Source organism: Hyperolius riggenbachi, chromosome 1, assembly GCF_040937935.1.
Source record: "Hyperolius riggenbachi isolate aHypRig1 chromosome 1, aHypRig1.pri, whole genome shotgun sequence".
Classification (NCBI taxonomy): domain Eukaryota; kingdom Metazoa; phylum Chordata; class Amphibia; order Anura; family Hyperoliidae; genus Hyperolius; species Hyperolius riggenbachi.
In genome coordinates this window covers 293,668,346-293,687,605 of record NC_090646.1, presented here as the reverse complement: position 1 = coordinate 293,687,605, position 19,260 = coordinate 293,668,346, and the positions used below count along the sequence as shown (strand labels likewise).

At 46.9% G+C, this 19,260-nt stretch overlaps 1 long non-coding RNA gene across 1 annotated transcript in view; it reads right to left on the bottom strand.

Moving 5' to 3' along the window:
• Nucleotides 1-2,394, bottom strand: part of LOC137548635 (uncharacterized) — a 70,238-nt gene extending 67,844 nt beyond the window's left edge. Inside the window, exon 1 of the long non-coding RNA XR_011026728.1 lies at nucleotides 2,106-2,394. This is a non-coding gene — a long non-coding RNA (uncharacterized lncRNA). The remainder of the gene's footprint in view (nucleotides 1-2,105) is intronic.
• Nucleotides 2,395-19,260: the final 16,866 nt, after the last annotated feature.

Sequence of the window (19,260 nt, the reverse complement as noted above, 5' to 3'; positions counted from 1 at the left end):
TTGGCCACAAGATGTGATCCTGTGGGGCGTAGATATACTGCCTTAAAAAAACAATAAGTGGTTAAATGAAATGAATATGGCAACCTCCATAATCTTCTCAATTCAGTTGTCCTTTAAAAGAAGAAACTTTGAGAATCCCCCATGAGCAGAAGGACTAACCCAAAACCTGTTGATAAGAGGCTTAGAACCAACAGATTATAACACTTACTATAAGTGACTGTCCTGAAAGTAACACCATTACAGTGCTTGGGGTTTGTGACAAGTATATATATGTGTACATACATACAGGGACGGATTACTCAGGAGCCTGTAGGCACAGGCGTTCTGGCACCCTAAGCCCCGCCCCTCAACAAAGGCCTCTCCCCCAAGTATAGTGGGCACGTGCCCAGTACAATGAAGATGCTCAAGCACAGCTTTTTCCTCTATGCACGAGCAGCTTTGTTCTACTGGGCATGCAGTACTAGCCCACACCCAGTATGGATGTACTTTTATATGGGTGGGAATGCGGCCACAAGAAAAGGATCCTGGGCAGCAGCAGTGGGTTTGAGAAGGACCCAGAGGCTTCCCACTATGTAAAGCGATCATGGTACTTTACACAGAGTCGTTGGGGATCTTAAAGATCCGGCCCACTGTGACCGTCGCTTAACGATGTGCGATTGCGACGGGGGGGGGGGGGGGGGGGGGGTATGGGGGGAAGGATCTGGGTGTGGGGAGGTATGAGTTGGGGTTAACATCGTTTAGCATGCTTATGTGAAACGGAGTGGCCCGTCGTCAGGTAACATTGCCACAACAATCACCCGGTGAGTATGAGCCTTTAGGGGATGGCAGCACCACATAAGTAAAACATATCAAATGAAAAACCTTTGTAAATGATGTGGGCCATTGGGGGGGGGGGGGGGGGGGGGTAGGGTGTCAGGCATTATCTACCTTCAGTGGGCTGCTCTCTAGCCCCCAGGGCCGGCCCGCTCATGAGGCGGGAGTGAAACTTTTGCCTCAGGCGGCAAAATTCCAGGGGCAGCACCCGCCCGTCCGTGGGTGCGGGGAGCCGGCCGCCGAGCTGGAGGGGTAGCTGGCAGGATGGGGGTATTGGGCCTAGCGACGGGGAGGGGGGTCGGACCCCCCCTCCCTCGCCTGGGTCCCCCGTGCTCCGCTCCCCTCCAGCCTTAAATACAAGCAGCCGCTATGTGTAAGAGGCACGGGCGGGGAGGACTCACCTCTTCCTCGTTCCAAGCGTGCGCTCCACTGACGTCACTTCCTGCAACGCTGCAGGAAGTGACGTCAGTGGAGCGCACGCTGGGAAGAGGTGAGTGTCCTCCCCGCCCGTTCCTCTTACACATAGCGGCTGCTTGTATTTAAGGCTGGAGGGTAGCGCAGTTCGGGGGACCCAGGCGAGGGAGGGGGGGTACGACCCCCTCCCCGCCGCTAGGCCCAATACCCCCGCCCTGCCAGCTACCCCTCCAGCTCGGCGGCCCCCCAGAGCGCGCCCCCCACCGGGGGGGGGGGGGGTGGCGGCGGAAATTTTTTTTTTGCCTCAGGCGGCAAATAGTCTAGGGCCGGCCCTGCTAGCCCCCCATCTGTATGTGTTCCGCCATCTACAGCTAGACTGAAGGTGCTACAGTTTAAAGTGCACTTGGAAGTGTCACACATTCCTGTCCAAAGCAATGCATGCTGGATGTACTCATATTGAAGGACTACATCTCCCGGCATGCACCGCGAAGGCCAGGAATGTGCAACTCCGCTGCAGACAGTTTAAACTTCAGCACCTGCAGTCTGGCTAAAGATTGGCAGAGCCCCAAGCCTACAGAAATGGGGGGGGGGGGGGCGCTAGAGAGCATCCTCCTGAAGGTATGACATACCTGTCACACCTCCCTTAGGGGGAAGATTTGTTTTATATATTTTACTCAAAAGAACTCTCTACGTAAATATCCAAACTGTACCTACCTACACCCCCCCAAAACCCTTTCCTCCAAACATTTTGTAAAACTTACAAAAATAATTAAAATATAGAAAAGCAGAGCTAAATAGCAAGCTTTGCCCTGCAAATATCCACACTTTCTATTGCAGCTGCAGCAATTCAGTAAGAACAAATCTCTCTGTGCACACACCACCTGCTGCTGCTCCTCTCTGCTGTGTCTCCTGCAGCTGCGTTATCGGTCCCAGCAGCTGATGTTTCCTCTAGTTGATGCTGCCTCTGTCCCCCAGGACACATTCACACATGCTCCAAATGGTGCCACGGCAGAGGTCACCAATGTACATACTGCATGCTCTGGCCCAGATGGTCATAGGAGTAGGTGAGCCATGGAAACGATCTCGTGGAGGTGGGACTAAGAAAGGGCGTGGGTGGTAGGGGAGCGGGGCTGCAACTTAAAAGAGAGGGAGCAGCCTGCAGCGAGAAAGGAGGTGGGAAGAGCAGGGTAGAGCAGTTGGTGCTGTTAATGTTGATCACATTGATCACTGTTGGCAGGCACAGCAGGTGTTGCTAAGGAGAGAGATCACAGGCTGACAGCTGAACCATGTGCAGGTGGGAATCGCGAACGTGGGAGAGCCGCGGTGGTGACAGCAATCGTGCTCCTAGCTTTTGAAATGCAACTAGGGACATGCGCAGACCAACCTTTGCAGTATTAGCACTTGTAGGCATGTGCCTACAGCGCCTTATGCTAAATCCGACCCTGTGGACATATGTATTCTTAAAAGCTAGGTTCTTGCACATAAAATAAAAGGTTTTGTGGGTGAAAATCATAATTTTTCCCGTTGTATTTGGAGAATTTGAGATGCATGTCTCTTTCCCAACCATACAGGATATGAGCTTATTGGTCCTCCCATGCGCGTAAGAGAGGATACATGTAAGAGATTGTTCCTGTAAATGAGCTGAAGTCGATGCAGAGTCTCTCAAAAGAGGTAATTACTATTAAAAATAAATCTCCTTTATTGCCTTGAAAGGACTTGAAGTGGCGCAATTGGAGAAATCTCCAAGGTTCCAGAGAGGGAACAGCAAGTTCATGGAGAATCTATTTACTTCCATTCTCCATTTTTTATGACACTTGAGGCTCTGACCTCTGGCAACTGTCTCCACTCCCTAAAGATGGTAGGGTATAAGGATACTGGTAGTCCCCGGTTAACGAACAAGATAGGGTCTGTAGGTTCGTTCTTAACCTGAATCTGTTCTTAAGTCGGAACAATGTGCTATCTCTGTCCCCTGTACCTCCTCTGTGCCTCCAGTGTCCCCCTCTGTGCAATCTCTGCCCTCTGTACCTCCTCTGTGCCCCCCTGTGTCTCCAGTGTCCCCCTCTGTGTCACCTCTGCCCTCTGTGCCTGCTTATACAAGTTTAAAAGCCATTTTTTCTTTGAATTTTTTAACCACCTACCGACCACCCACTGCACAGGGGCGGCCGGAAAGTGGATCCCGCAAGGACCAGCTCATGCCCAGAGGCGGCGGTCCTTGTAGGGGCATGGGCGGATCCGCTGGGGATCGATAGCAGGCCATTTAGTCTCCGCTCGCCGGCCACTTAGCAGCGCCGGCGAGCGGAGGAATATACTGAATCCGGCCAATCAACACGTATAAGGCACTTTGTTAGGTAAACAAAGTGCCTTATACATGCTTCCTCCTCGCCTCGTGGTCTCATTGTTCCAGAGACCACCAGCGAGGAGGAAGCATTTGTAAGTGACACTGCACACAGTTTTTTTTTGCCCACAGCCCCCCTGATCTCCCACCCCAGCCTTCAGACCCCCCCTGATCACCCCAGCAGACCCCTGCCCAGCACCCTTGCACTCCTCTAAACCCCCCCCCCCCCACCTATCACTAACTAGCGACGCTATCCCCTGCATTAGGTCCCTAACTGCCTCCTAATCACCCCTGACACCCCCCTACCTTTAGATCACCCCCACACCCCATCCCAGACTACACCCCTGGATACTGTATACATCTGTATACAGCTAGCTTACCCCCTGATCCCCCTCTGATCACCTGTCTATCACCTGTCCATCACCCCTCAGCACCCCCTCCCATCAGAGCAGACCCTAACTTCCCCGCGGGGGCAACCGATCACCTGCCCAGACCCTCGATTGCCCTCATACCCCCCCCCTGATTACATCCCCTGCGCATTGTTTACATCTGTCCTCCCCAGCAATCACTAACTGATCTGCGATCAGTAACCCCCTGTGTCTGCCTCTCATCAGATCAGGACTCAGTCTGCCCCGTGCGGGCTCCTGAACAAGCCCCCACCCCCTCAAATCGCCCTCAGACCCCCCCCCCCAATCACTGTCTGAGTGCATTGTATTTGACTGTGCTGTGATTGTATTCGATTATGCTGCGATTGTATTCGATTGTGCTGCGATTGAATTTGATTGTCCCGTGATCTGCTTCGATTGTCCCGTGATTGTTTGATTGCCTCTGAGACCCCATTTCCCAACAACCCCCACCCCACCACCACCCCCCCATCACCTTCTGAGTGCATCAGATTTGATTGTGCGGTGATTGGATTCGATTGTGCTGTAATTGTATTTGATTGTCCCGTGATCTAATTCGATTGTCCCGTGATTGTTTGATTGCCTCTGAGACCCCACTTCCCGCCACACCCAACCCCACCCTCCCCCCCACCACCTCCAACCACCACCTTCCGAGTGCATCAGATTTGCTTGTGCTGTGATTGGATTCGATTGTGCTGTAATTGTATTTGATTGTCCCGTGATCGGCTTCGATTGTCCCGTGATTGTTTGATTGCCTCTGAGACCCCACTTCCCGCCACACCCAACCCCACCCTCCCCCCCACCACCTCCAACCACCACCTTCCGAGTGCATCAGATTTGCTTGTGCTGTGATTGGATTCGATTGTGCTGTAATTGTATTTGATTGTCCCGTGATTGTTTGATTGCCTCTGAGACCCCACTTCCCACCAACCCCAATACCTCTCAAATACTCCCTTTTGCTAGGTAAGTGCTCTTTTTTTCTGGGTAGTCTCGGAGGAAAACCCCATAAATTTAGCAATCCACAATGGCAAGAAGGGGGATTTCCGATGAGGAGTTATATAGGTACATGGACCAGTCGGATGAGAGCTTTTGGGAAGACTCATCCGATGAATCATCCAGGTCCAAATTTGAACCTGTGGTTCTCTGACCGAAAGTGATGACGAGGCTTTGGTCCCGGCTAGAGCCAGGCGTACCAGACCCCATGTTGTTAGACTGCAGGTGGCGCAGGGTCCGCCTCAAGGGCAGCAGGGTGGTGCTAGCGCTGATGAGAGTTTTCTTGGTGTGGCAGGCACCAGCAGCGCAGCATCTCCTGGACTTAGTACCAGTACTTTCGTAGACCCTGGTGAAGTGGTGAACGCCAGCATGGAAGTTGAAACTGGTACGGTGGCACGTGCAGTAGTACCCCCGTCGCAGCCACCAAGAAGAAGACGGGACCGTAGTACCCATAGACTCCCAGAGGTGCTGGCACATCCAGATTGGCAATCCCCTGATTCCGCCGCACCCGTAGTGCCCCCTGTCACCGCCCAGTCTGGAGCCCAGGTGGCGACAGCTCATTTAGGAACGGCCCTAGACTTTTTGCAGCTGTTCGTCACCCAGGTTCTCTTGGACTTAATTGTGGTTGAGATCAACCTTAAAGCCACACAATTCATCACCGAGCACCCGGAGAGCAGCTATGCCCAGCCTTTCCGGTGGAAACCAGTCCAAGTTTCCGACATTAAAATCTTTTTGGCCCTTGTCCTTCACTTGGGACTAATGAAACAGAATGTATTGCGGTCGTATTGGTCTACGAACCCAGTACATCATGTTCCCTTGTACCCTGCTGCCATGTCCAGGACACGATTTGAGTCCATCCTGCGCTTCCTGCACTTCAACGACGACAAAACCTGTCATGAAAAGGGCCACCCTGCTTATGACCGGCTCCACAAAATTCGGCCCCTCATAGACCACCTGTCATCAACATTTGCAGATGCTTATATCCCTGAACAGAACATCTGCGTAGACGAGTCCCTCTTACGCTTTACCGGGCACCTTGGCATCAAACAGTACATCCCAAGCAAGCGCGCCCGGTATGGGGTGAAACTGTATAAGCTCTGTGAAAGGGCCACAGGCTATACATGTCGTTTTAGGGTCTATGAGGGAAAAGACTCAAAATTGGAGCCGGTCGGATGCCCTGACTACCTGGGGAGCAGTGGAAAGGTTGTGTGGGACGTGGTGTCACCCTTGTTCCAAACCATCTTTATGTGGACAACTGTTACACAAGTGTGGCCCTCTATCAGCACTTAAAGTTAGAAGGAATCCGATGCTGTGGCACTGCACGGCCTAGTTGCCAGGGCTTTCCCCAACGGCTCGTTACCACCAGACTTGAACGGGGGCAGAGGGCCGCCTTGCGTACTGAGGACCTGCTCGCGGTGAAATGGAGGGACAAGAGGGACGTTTACTTTCTGTCCACCATTCACACAGACACGACAGTCCAAATTCAACGGGCAACTGAGGTCATTGAAAAGCCCCTTGTCGTCCACGAATATAATGTCAACATGGGAGGGGTGGACTGCAATGACCAGAGGTTAGCGCCCTATTTAATTTCCCGGAAAACAAGACGCTGGTATAAGAAAGTGTCTTTCTATCTGATTCAATTGGCAGTTTACAACAGCTTTGTTCTCTACAGTAAGGCTGGGAGAACTGGATCTTTCCTCCAATTTCAGGAACAGATCATTCTGGACATCCTGTATCCAGGAGGTGCCAGCCCCCCCCCCCCCCCCACAGATGCAACTAGCCAACTGCATGGAAGGCATTACGCCTATCAGCTTCCGAGTACCCCAGGTCAACGCATCCGAAGAAAACGTTGTCGTGTCTGCAGCAGTACTAGAAGAAGGACTGACACCAGTTTTTATTGTCCCAAATGTCCTGACCAGCCTGGCCTATGCGTAGGGGAGTGTTTTGAGAGGTACCACGAGCAGGTACACTATTAGAACCTAGGGAACTCCAGACACAGGAGTAGGCACACACTCAGTGGTCTTTCGCACATTGTCCCAGTGTTACGATCGCTTCTGCAGCGTTTACTGCTGGCTGCAGTGGTATTGCAACCCAAGCAGTTCTGATGTCATTACATGCATTTGCTTGCATAGTTTGGCTTGCACTTAAACTAGTTGCTGATTCCATCTGCAGTCGCTCTGAACTTAATGACAGTTTAATATGCTTTTGTGTAAACAAACATTGTCTGTTGCAATGGAGTGGCAATCCCTTTCCTGCAGGCTGCATATCATTGTCTGCCTTTTCCTGCTGTCAGCCTGTGATTAATTACCATTCACTTGTGTGGGAATCTGCAGGTCTGCTCCCATTGGATGACCTCAGTATAAAGAACTGCTTCCTGCAATGCTCCATGGGCTACCATAGTCTCAGATTCTGTCTGTTACTCTGCTCATGCCCCACCTCGTTCCTAGTCCGTGTGGACTGCGCTGACTCCTGCGAAGGGGTCAGCGAGTCCTCCTAGTTCTGCTCTTGTTCTAGAAGTTGTTCTCTGCTTGTCTTGTGTCATATATTGGTTCATCGCCAATATATACGCATACTTGCATGTTTTTGTTATTTTCCTTGTATTCGTGTTACGTTGATACATCAGTGTCGCTGATATATACGTACACGAACTGTTTATATCCTGTGTTCAGTTAGTCAGCCTTCCAGCACGTTTTGGTAGTTTGCGCGTATCGTGATCACCCGTGCTGAGTTAGTATCCTGCTCCTGGTTCTGTTTGTGGATTGCGTTCATCTCTGCGAAGAGATAGCGAATCCTTCTGAGTCCTGTTCCCTGTATTGCTCCAGTCCTAGTCAGTGTTCCTGCTTATGTCATATATCGGTTCATTGCCGATATATACATATGTTAGTCAGACGTTACAAATAGTTTCATTGATAGCTGTAATTGTAATACGCTAGGAAAACATACTTATTGTATATTTGTCTGTGTTACATTCATTTATCTTGATCTTCCTATTTCCTGACTATCCTGTCCTGTCTTTGTGAGGCACGCCATCGCTGCAACGCATTGGCTGCCTCATTCCAGTCTGTCTTGTTGTGGACACTTGCTGTCACTAAGTAGTGGCTAGTTAAGCAAGCGTTCATTCTGTCTACCTGTTCTGATCTCCTCAGTCCTGGTTTATGCGCTCAGCGCTACTTTGCGCTGAGACGTTATCACAAAAGTATTGTTTGTGGCTGTTCGGATCTGCACCGGCTCTGTGCACCACAATCTCCTATTGGAGTCAGTCCTCTCCTCCACTAAACTGGGAATATCCTGATTCCTTGTGCTGGTGTGTGTACCTCCTTCACGTCAGCTTATGTGTTGCCTGCTGACTGTGGAGAATACACCTCCAAGCTTAACATTATGGTAGCCCCATTACCAATCCCCATTGTGGGGGGGGGGGGGGGGTTCCAGCAAAAATGACACTGTTTGTTATGGTTCCTGTTCCTTTAAGAAATTTGAGAAACTTAATTCTGAAACAGAAAATGAGTTTTTTTCTGAATGTACCAGGTTCCTGGCCAATCCCGAGCTCCAGGCTACTCCTGTTTCAACGTGGGCCCCCCAGCTAGTTTATGTTTTGTTTAAGGGAAAATTGTTTCAGTGGGCCTACGATGTCTTGGATCATACCAATTTGAAAGAGAGACCGCTGGAATTTCTAGCGTTTGTGATCCATAACTGGCTGTGCAAAACCGAATTGCCTAGCCCTTTTGATGAGCTCCTGGCAGCTTGTCAATCAGCTGCTCCTTCTACTGCTTACAAAAATAATTAGCAAGCAGATAATTGTTCTGATAACTTTTCTTCTGCTTTGAATAAATCACCTAAGGCAGCAGGGTCTAAAGCCAAACGTAAGCGCTCCAAAAGAAAAGCGTTACAATCATTCGGAGTCGTTGCCCTTAGCGACTGCGCATCAGATCTGTAATGAGACTCCGCCATTAGCAGATAATGAAATTCAGTCACCATTCAGGGGAGTCAAATGGACCTATGAAACTACTAATGAACTTTCATTGCTAGCCAGGGAAAATAAAAGTTCTTGTTTAAATGAATTATCTGAATATGATTATGAAGATATATTACAGAGTATTGAACAGATCAATTTATTCGTGCAGCAAGGGAAATTTGCATACACTACAGTTCAACACTTGCTACAGGTATTGGAGATCCTTAGGAATAAGAAATCGGCCAATCGCCTGCTAAATAACCCGATATATGTTTCTGCCACAAACACATTTGCAAACTGTGATCAGCCTGAATGCTCAGCTGTTAACTATGCATGGGATCCTCCATTTGAGAAAGGAGAGATGGAGGCCCTGGTCTATGAATGGAAGAAAGATTCAAGTTCATTTTGTCAATTTTACAGTGCAAAAAGTGAATTAGTATTGAATGCATGCATTAAGTCGGCTTATAACCTAATAAAGACTGGTGTGTGTGGGTATGGCTTTGTGGCTCCATTGATCGATGTGTGGAGAATGATTTTGGACGATTTTTATGCGATTCAATCAGTTGAAACCAGGGAAGACACACTGTCAATTGGAGATTGTTCCACTTCCTCAGTTCCTGAGGACTCACCTGCTTCAGCAGCTTTGGCTGATTTAGCGAGTGATTCAGAGCTCCTTTTGTGTGAAATTGAAGTTCCTGTAATTCCACCCTGTACCATGGATAACTCAGTGTTACTTCCCAGTAAGACAGAAATTACTAATACTTCCTTAACCTTGCCCTGCACAAATTTCTCAGCAGAGGACCCAGAGGTCCTGCTGACTTCTGAGTCCAGCCTAGCCAGTACTCATGAGTCTTTGTTCAGTGAAACAGTCATTAGAAAATCTTTGCCTGCCTCTGCAAACACTTCTGTAGAATTTACCTGTGTTAATAAAGTTCAACTCCTGTCTGATCCAGCAGATGCCAATAGATGCACTACATTAGTTTCTGAGTCCCAGCAATCCTGTCTAGAAACCTCAGAACCCCAGCATCTGAATTTCCCAATTTTACAATTGAATAGTCATTCAGATGCACAAACATTGTGTCTTGATCTTCCTGTCTCTACACCTCGCTCTAGTTTCGTGAATAGCTCAGAGCATCTGCTATGTGAACCTGAAATCATAGAATTATTACCTTGTTCAGAAAATGTTCCAGTAAATTTGCCCTGTACCATGAATTGTGCAGTAGATCTTTCCAATGAAGCTCAGGTCACAGAATCATTACGCTGTCCAGCAGGTGCTTCCATGGTTTTGCCCTGCGATATGGCCTGTTCAGTGACCCTGTCCAGTGAAGCTGTGGTCGCAGAGTCTTATGCTTCACCCAGTACTTTGGATACTTCAGATCCTCTAGTAGAGGAGTCTGAGGCACTGCTTACTTCAATGGATGTTGCAGTAGTATTCACTTGTTTAGCAGCTGTTTTGGAACTACAGTCTGCTCTAGTAAAACTTGATGAATCTCTGCCCAGTGAAGCAGAAGCTATTGAAACATTGTCTTTGTCAGCAAGCGTTTTTGATACCTTGCCCTGTACACAGTCTGATTTAGCTAAAGATGTTGAGTCCTTCTCTGATATCACAGTAGTCAGGGAACTTCAGCCCTGTCCTCTGAATGTTTCAGAAGTATTGCCCTGTAACATGGATAATTCTGACTCGCTGGAAAAAATAATAGAAATCTCAGAATTTCAGTCCGGGTTAATGAGTGTTTCTGAAACCCAGCCCTGTATCCTGGAAAATTCTGGTTTTCTGGCTGGTGTGGCAGAAGTTCCAGAGTCCCCTTCCTGTCCAGTGAGTTCCTCAGTTTTGCTTAGTTCAGTGGGGATTGCTGCAATACTGACTTGTTTTGCAGCCCTTCATGAGCTCCAATCCAGTGTATTTGATGAGTCTCTGTCTAGTCCAGAAGAAGCTATGGGAACCCTGTCTAGTTCGGTGCATACATCAGATTTATCCTATCTTGTAAATGCCCCTGAACATGATTTGTTAATAACCTTGCTGGAATCAGCGACATCTAAGTCTGATCCTGCAGTTTTTAGTGAGAATCCAGTAACTGTGAAGTCTAGTCATGATGATTTTTTTTTGCCCAGTCCTAGTTTCGGTCCTGTCTTGACTGACTTTGAGGTTCGCAGTTCCTTGACATGCCCAGAGGTTTCTCTTGTGCCGGTGTGCCCAGATGTGCTTCGTATGCCAGAGTGCCCAAGTGTGTCTGTGTTAGCGTGCTCACATGCTTCCCTAGTGGAGACATGTTCTGATGTTGCCGGTTGGCCTGCATGCCCAGAGATGGTTCTGGTCCCTAAAGGCCCTGATCTTGATGTTTGTCCTTGTGACCCTGACTCTAGAGTTGCCCTGGGTTCCATAGGGGTTCTTGATAGTTCTCCATGTGAGCCTAAGGGGCGTTCTAACCTGTGGGGATCTCTTTGGAGCTTCCAAGTGTTCTGGGAGATCTCTGAGGAAACTTGTCCTGGTACCTTGGACTGGTTCAACAGTGGGTTTTGTGTTGGTAAGGACAGTTCCGGTGGGCATTGCAAAGGCTTTGGCGTTTTTGGACAGTCCCTGGAAGGCGGTGGGTATCGCTCAGAGAGTTTCTGGGGGCTTTTTTCTGGAAGTCGTGGTTCTGATGGGTATCACACTGAGGCTTGTAGTGCTGACGGGCATGGTTCGGTAGGTTCTGGTTCCAATTGGTCTAGTTTTGGTGAGACTGATTCAGGAATTTGGTTTTGTCGGGCTGTTCCGACCTTTATGAATTATCAGTCAGATCAGTTTGCTGGATTTTCCACTTCTGATTTTTTGGTTTGGGTGGTTCAGGAGAAATATGTCAGTTTTTATAGGCGTCCAGAGGCCGCGTTTAAGGGGGGGGGGGTACTGTTACGATCGCTTCTGCAGCGTTTACTGCTGGCTGCAGTGGTATTGCAACCCAAGCAGTTCTGATGTCATTACATGCATTTGCTTGCATAGTTTGGTTTGCACTTAAACTAGTTGCTGATTCCATCTGCAGTCGCTCTGAAGTTAATGACAGTTTAATATGCTTTTGTGTAAACAAACATTGTCTGCTGCAATGGAGTGGCAATCCCTTTCCTGCAGGCTGCATTTCATTGTCTGCCTTTTCCTGCTGTCAGCCTGTGATTAATTACCATTCACTTGTGTGGGAATCTGCAGGTCTGCTCCCATTGGATGACCTCAGTATAAAGAACTGCTTCCTGCAATGCTCCATGGGCTACCATAGTCTCAGATTCTGTCTGTTACTCTGCTCGTGCCCCACCTCGTTCCTAGTCCGTGTGGACTGCGCTGACTCCTGCGAAGGGGTCAGCGAGTCCTCCTAGTTCTGCTCTTGTTCTAGAAGTTGTTCTCTGCTTGTCTTGTGTCATATATTGGTTCATCGCCAATATATACGCATACTTGCACGTTTTTGTTATTTTCCTTGTATTCGTGTTACGTTGATACATCAGTGTCGCTGATATATACGTACACGAACTGTTTATATCCTGTGTTCAGTTAGTCAGCCTTCCAGCACGTTTTGGTAGTTTGCGCGTATCGTGATCACCCGTGCTGAGTTAGTATCCTGCTCCTAGTTCTGTTTGTGGATTGCGTTCATCTCTGCGAAGAGATAGCGAATCCTTCTGAGTCCTGTTCCCTGTATTGCTCCAGTCCTAGTCAGTGTTCCTGCTTATGCCATATATCGGTTCATTGCCGATATATACATATGTTAGTCAGACGTTACAAATAGTTTCATTGATAGCTGTAATTGTAATACGCTAGGAAAACATTCTTATTGTATATTTGTCTGTGTTACATTCATCTATCTTGATCTTCCTATTTTCTGACTATCCTGTCCTGTCTTTGTGAGGCACGCCATCGCTGCAACGCATTGGCTGCCTCATTCCAGTCTGTCTTGTTGTGGACGCTTGCTGTCACTAAGTAGTGGCTAGTTAAGCAAGCGTTCATTCTGTCTACCTGTCCTGATCTCCTCAGTCCTGGTTTATGCGCTCAGCGCTACTTTGCGCTGAGACGTTATCACGAAAGTATTGTTTGTGGCTGTTCGGATCTGCACCGGCTCTGTGCACCACAATCTCCTATTGGAGTCAGTCCTCTCCTCCACTAAACTGGGGATATCCTGATTCCTTGTGCTGGTGTGTGTACCTCCTTCACGTCAGCTTATGTGTTGCATGCTGACTGTGGAGAATACACCTCCAAGCTTAACACCCAGGGAGAGGAGAGGTAAGCTTGAAAACCAAACAAACAGGTAAGCATAAAAGTCGGAAGAAGCATCGGTTTCCATGCTTGATATTGCTGATCTGTCCCGGGTTGGCGATATAAGACGGCATGTTTGAATTTCCCTTGAGTGTGGACACCCCCGGTTTATATGTGATTTACTTTGGGCCTATGATGATACTTTAATGCCACACAGAGTCATCTCTATTGGCAGGCATATTGCTGTATACTACAGGCATAATGCTGTATACTAAAGTTCTGAGGCCCAGTCACATAAGTTGGTGGCTCACCCTGAGTGCAGGGTGGCACGGGGTGTCTCTCTCCTGAGGTTATCACTGCCATTGATGTGGAGGAAGATCTGCCATTGATGTGGAGCAAGGTATGTTTGCCGTTCATTTTTCCTTTCAGCCCAGAGTGCATTACCCGTATACCCAATATAAGGAGTATAGCAGAAACTCCTAATACTGGCCATACATGTAATGATCGCAGAGACCCTAAAATGCCAGGACAGACTCCACAAATGACCCCATTTTGGAAAGAGGACACCCTAAAGTATTCTGTGAGGTGCATGGTGAGTTCATAGAAGATTTTAGTTTTTGTCACAAGTTAGCAGAATTTTTTTTTTTTTTACAAAGTATCATTTTTTTCCGTTAACTTGTGACAAAAAATAAAATTTTCAATGACCTCACCATTCCCCTCATGGAATACCTTGTTGTGTATTCTTTCCAAAATGGGGTCATTTGTGGGGTTTGTTAACTGTCCTGGCAAGTGGGCGGGGTGTTACATTTTGAGCACCCCTGTAAAGCCTAAAGGTACTCATTGGACTCTGGGCCCCTTAGCGCAGTTAGGGTGCAAAAAAGTGCCACACATGTGGTATCCCCGTACTCAGGAGAAGTGGTGTAATGTATTTTGAGGTGTATTTTTACATATACCCATGCTGGGTGGGAGAAATACCTCTGTAAATGACAATCTTTTGATTTTTTTACACACAATTGTCCATTTACAGAGATATTTCTCCCACCCAGCATGGGTATGTGTAAAAATACACCCCAAAACACATTGTACTACTTCTCCCGAGTACAGCAATACCACGTGTGGCACTTTTTTGCACCCTAACTGCGCTAAGGGGCCCAGAGTCCAATGAGTACCTTTAGGATTTCAAGGGTCATTTTGCGGCATTTGGTTTCCAGACTACTCCTCACGGTTTAGGGCCCCTAGAATGCCAGGGCAGTATAGGAACCCCACAAATGACCCCATTTTAGAAAGAAGACATACCAAGGTATTCTGTTAGGAGTATGGTGAGTTCATAGAAGATTTTATTTTTTGTCACAAGTTAGCGGAAAGTGACACTTTGGGAAAAAAAACCCAATATAAATCAATTTCCGCTAACTTGTGACAAAAAATAAAATCTTCTATGAACTCACCATACTCCTAACGGAATACCTTGGGGTGTCTTCTTTCTAAAATGGGGTAATTTGTGGGGTTCCTATACTGCCCTGGCATTTTAGGGGCCCTAAACCGTGAGGAGTAGTCTTAAAACCAAATGTGAAATCCTAAAGATACTCATTGGACTTTGGGCCCCTTAGCGCACTTAGGGTGCAAAAAAGTGCCACACATTGTGGTATCGCCGTACTCAGGAGAAGTAGTATAATGTGTTTTGGGGTGTATTTTTACACCCCATGTGTGGCACTTTTTTGCAGCCTAACTGCGCTAAGGGGTCCAAAGTCCAATGAGCACCTTTAGGCTTTACAGGGGTGCTTACAATTTAGCACCCCCCAAAATGCCAGGACAGTAAACACACCCCACAAATGACCCCAGTTAGAAGAAATGGAAAAAAATTTTTTTGTCACAAAGTGTCATTTTCCGCTAACTTGTGACAAAAAATATCTTCTATGAACTCACTATTCCTCTCAGTGAATACTTTGGGATGTCTTCTTTCCAAAATGGGGTCATTTGGGGGGTATTTATACTATCCTGGAATTTTAGCACCTCATGAAACATGACAGGGGGTCAGAAAAGTCAGAGATGCTTTAAAATGGGAAAATTCACTTTTTGCACCATAGTTTGTAAACACTATAACTTTTAAGAATTTAAGGAAAAAAAGGGCCCTTTATGTGCATTATGAAACTTTATTGGTACAAAAATAGTATTACTGTGGGAAAGCAGACTGTAAAACCCATTAAAAACATTAAAACCCCACAAGATCAGGAGAGAGCGCTACTTCACATATAAGTGTATATCACTCCACAGACCACTAATGGGTTATTGCGTATGGCGATCGCCCGACCTCAGTCTATGCAAATCGCTTCCGCCACCCGTTTGGTTTGGCCCTAAGTGGACCCACCACCTGCGCACACCAAGAGGCCTCAAAAAAAGCAGCTGCACATTCCCGTCAGGGTGCAAAAACCGGAGAGCCCACAACACGGGGACCAATATCCACTGAACTCTTCACAACAGTCCAATTGACTTTTAATGTTCACAATGGGGAATTGGGTCTTCCTGGTATTGATAATGCTATAGAAGGCTTTTGATTGGTGATTCAGCTTCAATGAATTTATACTCAGCGTTTGCTTATACAAAAACAACTTCTATACCTTAATTGCTGCGCTGTCACCATTTGCTTGTGTCCATGATCCCTCCTGTGTATGTACTCACGGCTCTAGCATCTGTGCAGCCAGCCGCTTCGGCAGCTTTGGATCCAACTCTGCGTATGTCACCCTCCACGGACTTCAGCGGTGCTCTAGCTATGTATTAGCGAGCTCCACCTCTTGCCTTGCCGATGACTAGCGTCTTTGCTTGCTGTGACTCGCTGCCGTGTAGCGGTTTCCGCCGTCCTGGGATCTGTGGTGCGGCTTGGTTCAGGTCACGTGAGCGCTCACTCCTGATCCGTCCTTCCCGCTGACGCGTTTCGCCCCTCCCACCGGGGCTTTCTCAAACTATAATTTTTACCCAAACCAATAAATATAGGCTGAATGGGGTTTTGTTTTTTATCAAAAACATGTTTGTCCACATTTTTCGTGCTGCATGTACACAGCAATTTTACTTTATTTGAAAACTGTCAGCACAGAAAGTTAAAAAAATCATTTTTTTGCCAAAATTCATGTCTTTTTTGATGAATATAATAAAAAGTAAAAATCGCAGCAGCAATCAAATAGCACCAAAAGAAAGCTTTATTAGTGACAAGAAAAGGAGCCAAAATTCATTTAGGTGGTAGGTTGTATGAGCGAGCAATAAACCGTGAAAGCTGCAGTGGTCTAAATGGAAAAAAAGTGCCTGGTCCTTAAGGGGGGGGGTAAAGCCCACGGTCCTCAAGTGGTTAAAATCGATTTTCTCAAAAACTACAAGTCCAATTTTTAAGAAAAATGTTTTGGCTTGTTCCCACGGAAACACCGAATCCATGCCGTTCGTATCGGCAGGTCGTTCGTAAGTCGGGCGTTCGTAAGTCGGGGACTACCTGTAATTTGAAATTAGGGTGATGAATAAGAGGCATGACAGGAGTTGGCTAAGGAGAGATTTAATTTAAAGAACAATATGTCTCAAGTATGTGCAGTGTGTGCATGGTTAGGGTGCAAGCTTATCTAAAGCCATGCCATTTATATTGACCCAAGGGGTGTATTTTTGAGAGAAAGGGAACTGATCCCGTTCCATCTGTACCAGCTGTTTGGATCCTTCATGACTGCACTAATTTACTACACAGGTGAGAACTCTGTTGCGTGATAAAGACATATGTTAGATAATGCCCCCCTCTTTGAGTGCAGTCATAAGTTTATAATTAAGCCTGGGGGAGTGACCCTACCTACACCCTTTAAGAACAATTCTACTTACACAACTAACATAATGACTGGAAAGAATAAAAGCTGTGAGGCTACAACCCTGTTACCACTTTACCCACATAGTGGCTGTATAGTGTACAATGTGCCCAGGGGATATATGTGTGAAAGTGTAATAGGAGACTTCTCCATGTACATCTTTAAAATTGCACATTAAAGTAAGGGGTGTTGTAAGAGGACAATGCACATAGGTGTAAAAGGGCTTCTAACCTTTTAATTATGTTGTGGAAATTAGACTAAAGAATGAAGTGCAGAGCCTGGTTTCCACATACCAAACACTTTTTCTGTCCCAAAAACTAAGTGGCAAGTGAACTCAGCAACCAATTTGGCACCTAGAACAACTTGTTCAGATCATATTTGACTATTGCTGCTTGTTTTAGCAGTTGGACTGGTAGCCAAGATGGCCTACCTCTTATTTTGGTAACAGACAGGGCCGGTTCTAGAGCTTTCTGCTGCCTGAGGCAAACTAGTGAGGATGCCCCCACCCCATTTGAAATGATCGCACAGCACCTGACAATTTACTCTGCTTCATTTAATGTGCTCAGTCAGCAAGGGAGCATATGCAACCACTTGAGACATGACATGCTGCAGCTCAACATAATAGCACACTGGATGGTTGGCTGTGAGTTTGCGACAAACGAACTGCTCAGCCTGTCAGCCTTCCTCCATTCCTCCGCAGTCAGGACTGCAGTGCCACCTCCTCCCATCTGCTGTGCAATTCAAATGAAACATTGCTGCTCTCCTGCCTCCTTCCTCCTCACTCCCTGTCAGACTCCTCACACAGCACAACAAGCTGCTTTTCCCTAATGATGACTTCTTCACCTCGCTCCCTCTTCTCTCGCTTCTACTCCTATTTTGACTGCATGCTGTAAGTGTACACATGGTACAAATGTGTTGCCCCTGTAATATCTGCGCCTGATGCAAGTGTTTCACCTTGCTTCATGAGAGACCTGGCTCTGCTAACAGATCACCCACCATCTGAAGATACAGCATCTGGAACACTATCCCAGGTCTCACCACATCAAATATGTGTTTTATCCAGAATTAGATAATTCACAAAGAGGTCAAGTTTCAGCTTCTCTCCTGCAGATTAGCTTTGAAGTGCAAAGCAAATCTCCTAGCAGCTGAGGAAGCTAAAGGACAAATTATTCCAGTTTTTATTCATTCCATGTTATTACTTTTAGTCACAGACTTTTTAGAGAAGTATCACACCTTGGATGTTCTTGACACACCCTCTCCCATAAGGGGCCATGAACGTGGAAAATGACCTTAATAACCTGAGACACAGCACCCAGATCTTAAAATATAACTTTCCATGTAGCACTTATGTGTGTGGTTTTTTTGGTACTTATCCGTTAGCCGGGCGCATCCGGCAGGTGCTGCTAATTCCATTCATACTTCATTCATTTATAGAGGTGGCGCTATTTACATTAACACTTCACGGAACAAAAGTGTTAATGTAAGCGATTGTATTTTGTTTGAAGTGGCCGTCTCGCTGCGGCCAAATGTATAGTAAAAACACAGTGAGTGAAGGGAATTAAAATGAAGCCGGCGGCAATGTAACAGATTAAGCCACCGGCAATGTAACAGATTAAGCAGCCGGCGGGGACATGCTTGTCCCCCCAGAGTCGTTCTTCGCAAGAAAACAAGCAGGATTCCCTGCCGCGACAAACGACTCTGGGGGGATGCGCATGTCCCTGCGGGCTAACACTTTTGTTACATGAAGTGTTAATGTAATTAGCACCACCTGTATGAATGAATGAAGTATAAATGGAATTAGCGCCACCTGCCGGATGCGCCCGGCTAACGGATAAGTACCTTTTTTTTTTTTCCCACAAGGCTATTACAAGAAAAAGATGCATTTCATTCTGAATAAAAAAAAATGATGCATCCTAATTACCCCAGAAGACCATTTCCTGTTAAAGGGATACTTAAAGGAATACTATCGATGTATGCATTTATTTTTAAATGCTGTATGTTGTAGCACACATTAGGGCAAGTACTAGGAGCAATTTGATTCCTCACACAGCTGTTCCTCTCAGCTGTAAAATCCTCGGTCAGTTTTGGCGTCAGTGTTGGATACAAAATGTATCTAATACTGAGCTCCCAGAGGGCTAGACCATATCTCTGCACAGGGGAGTTGCTATCAACTCCTCAGTTTATAGTTTAATTATCACCTTGCTGAAAGAATCTTATTGATATGGTGGTAAGGGGTTAAAGATTCTAGCAATGTGTGTTTATTATCTTTGCTTCTCTTGACTGATAAAGATACTAATAATGCTAAT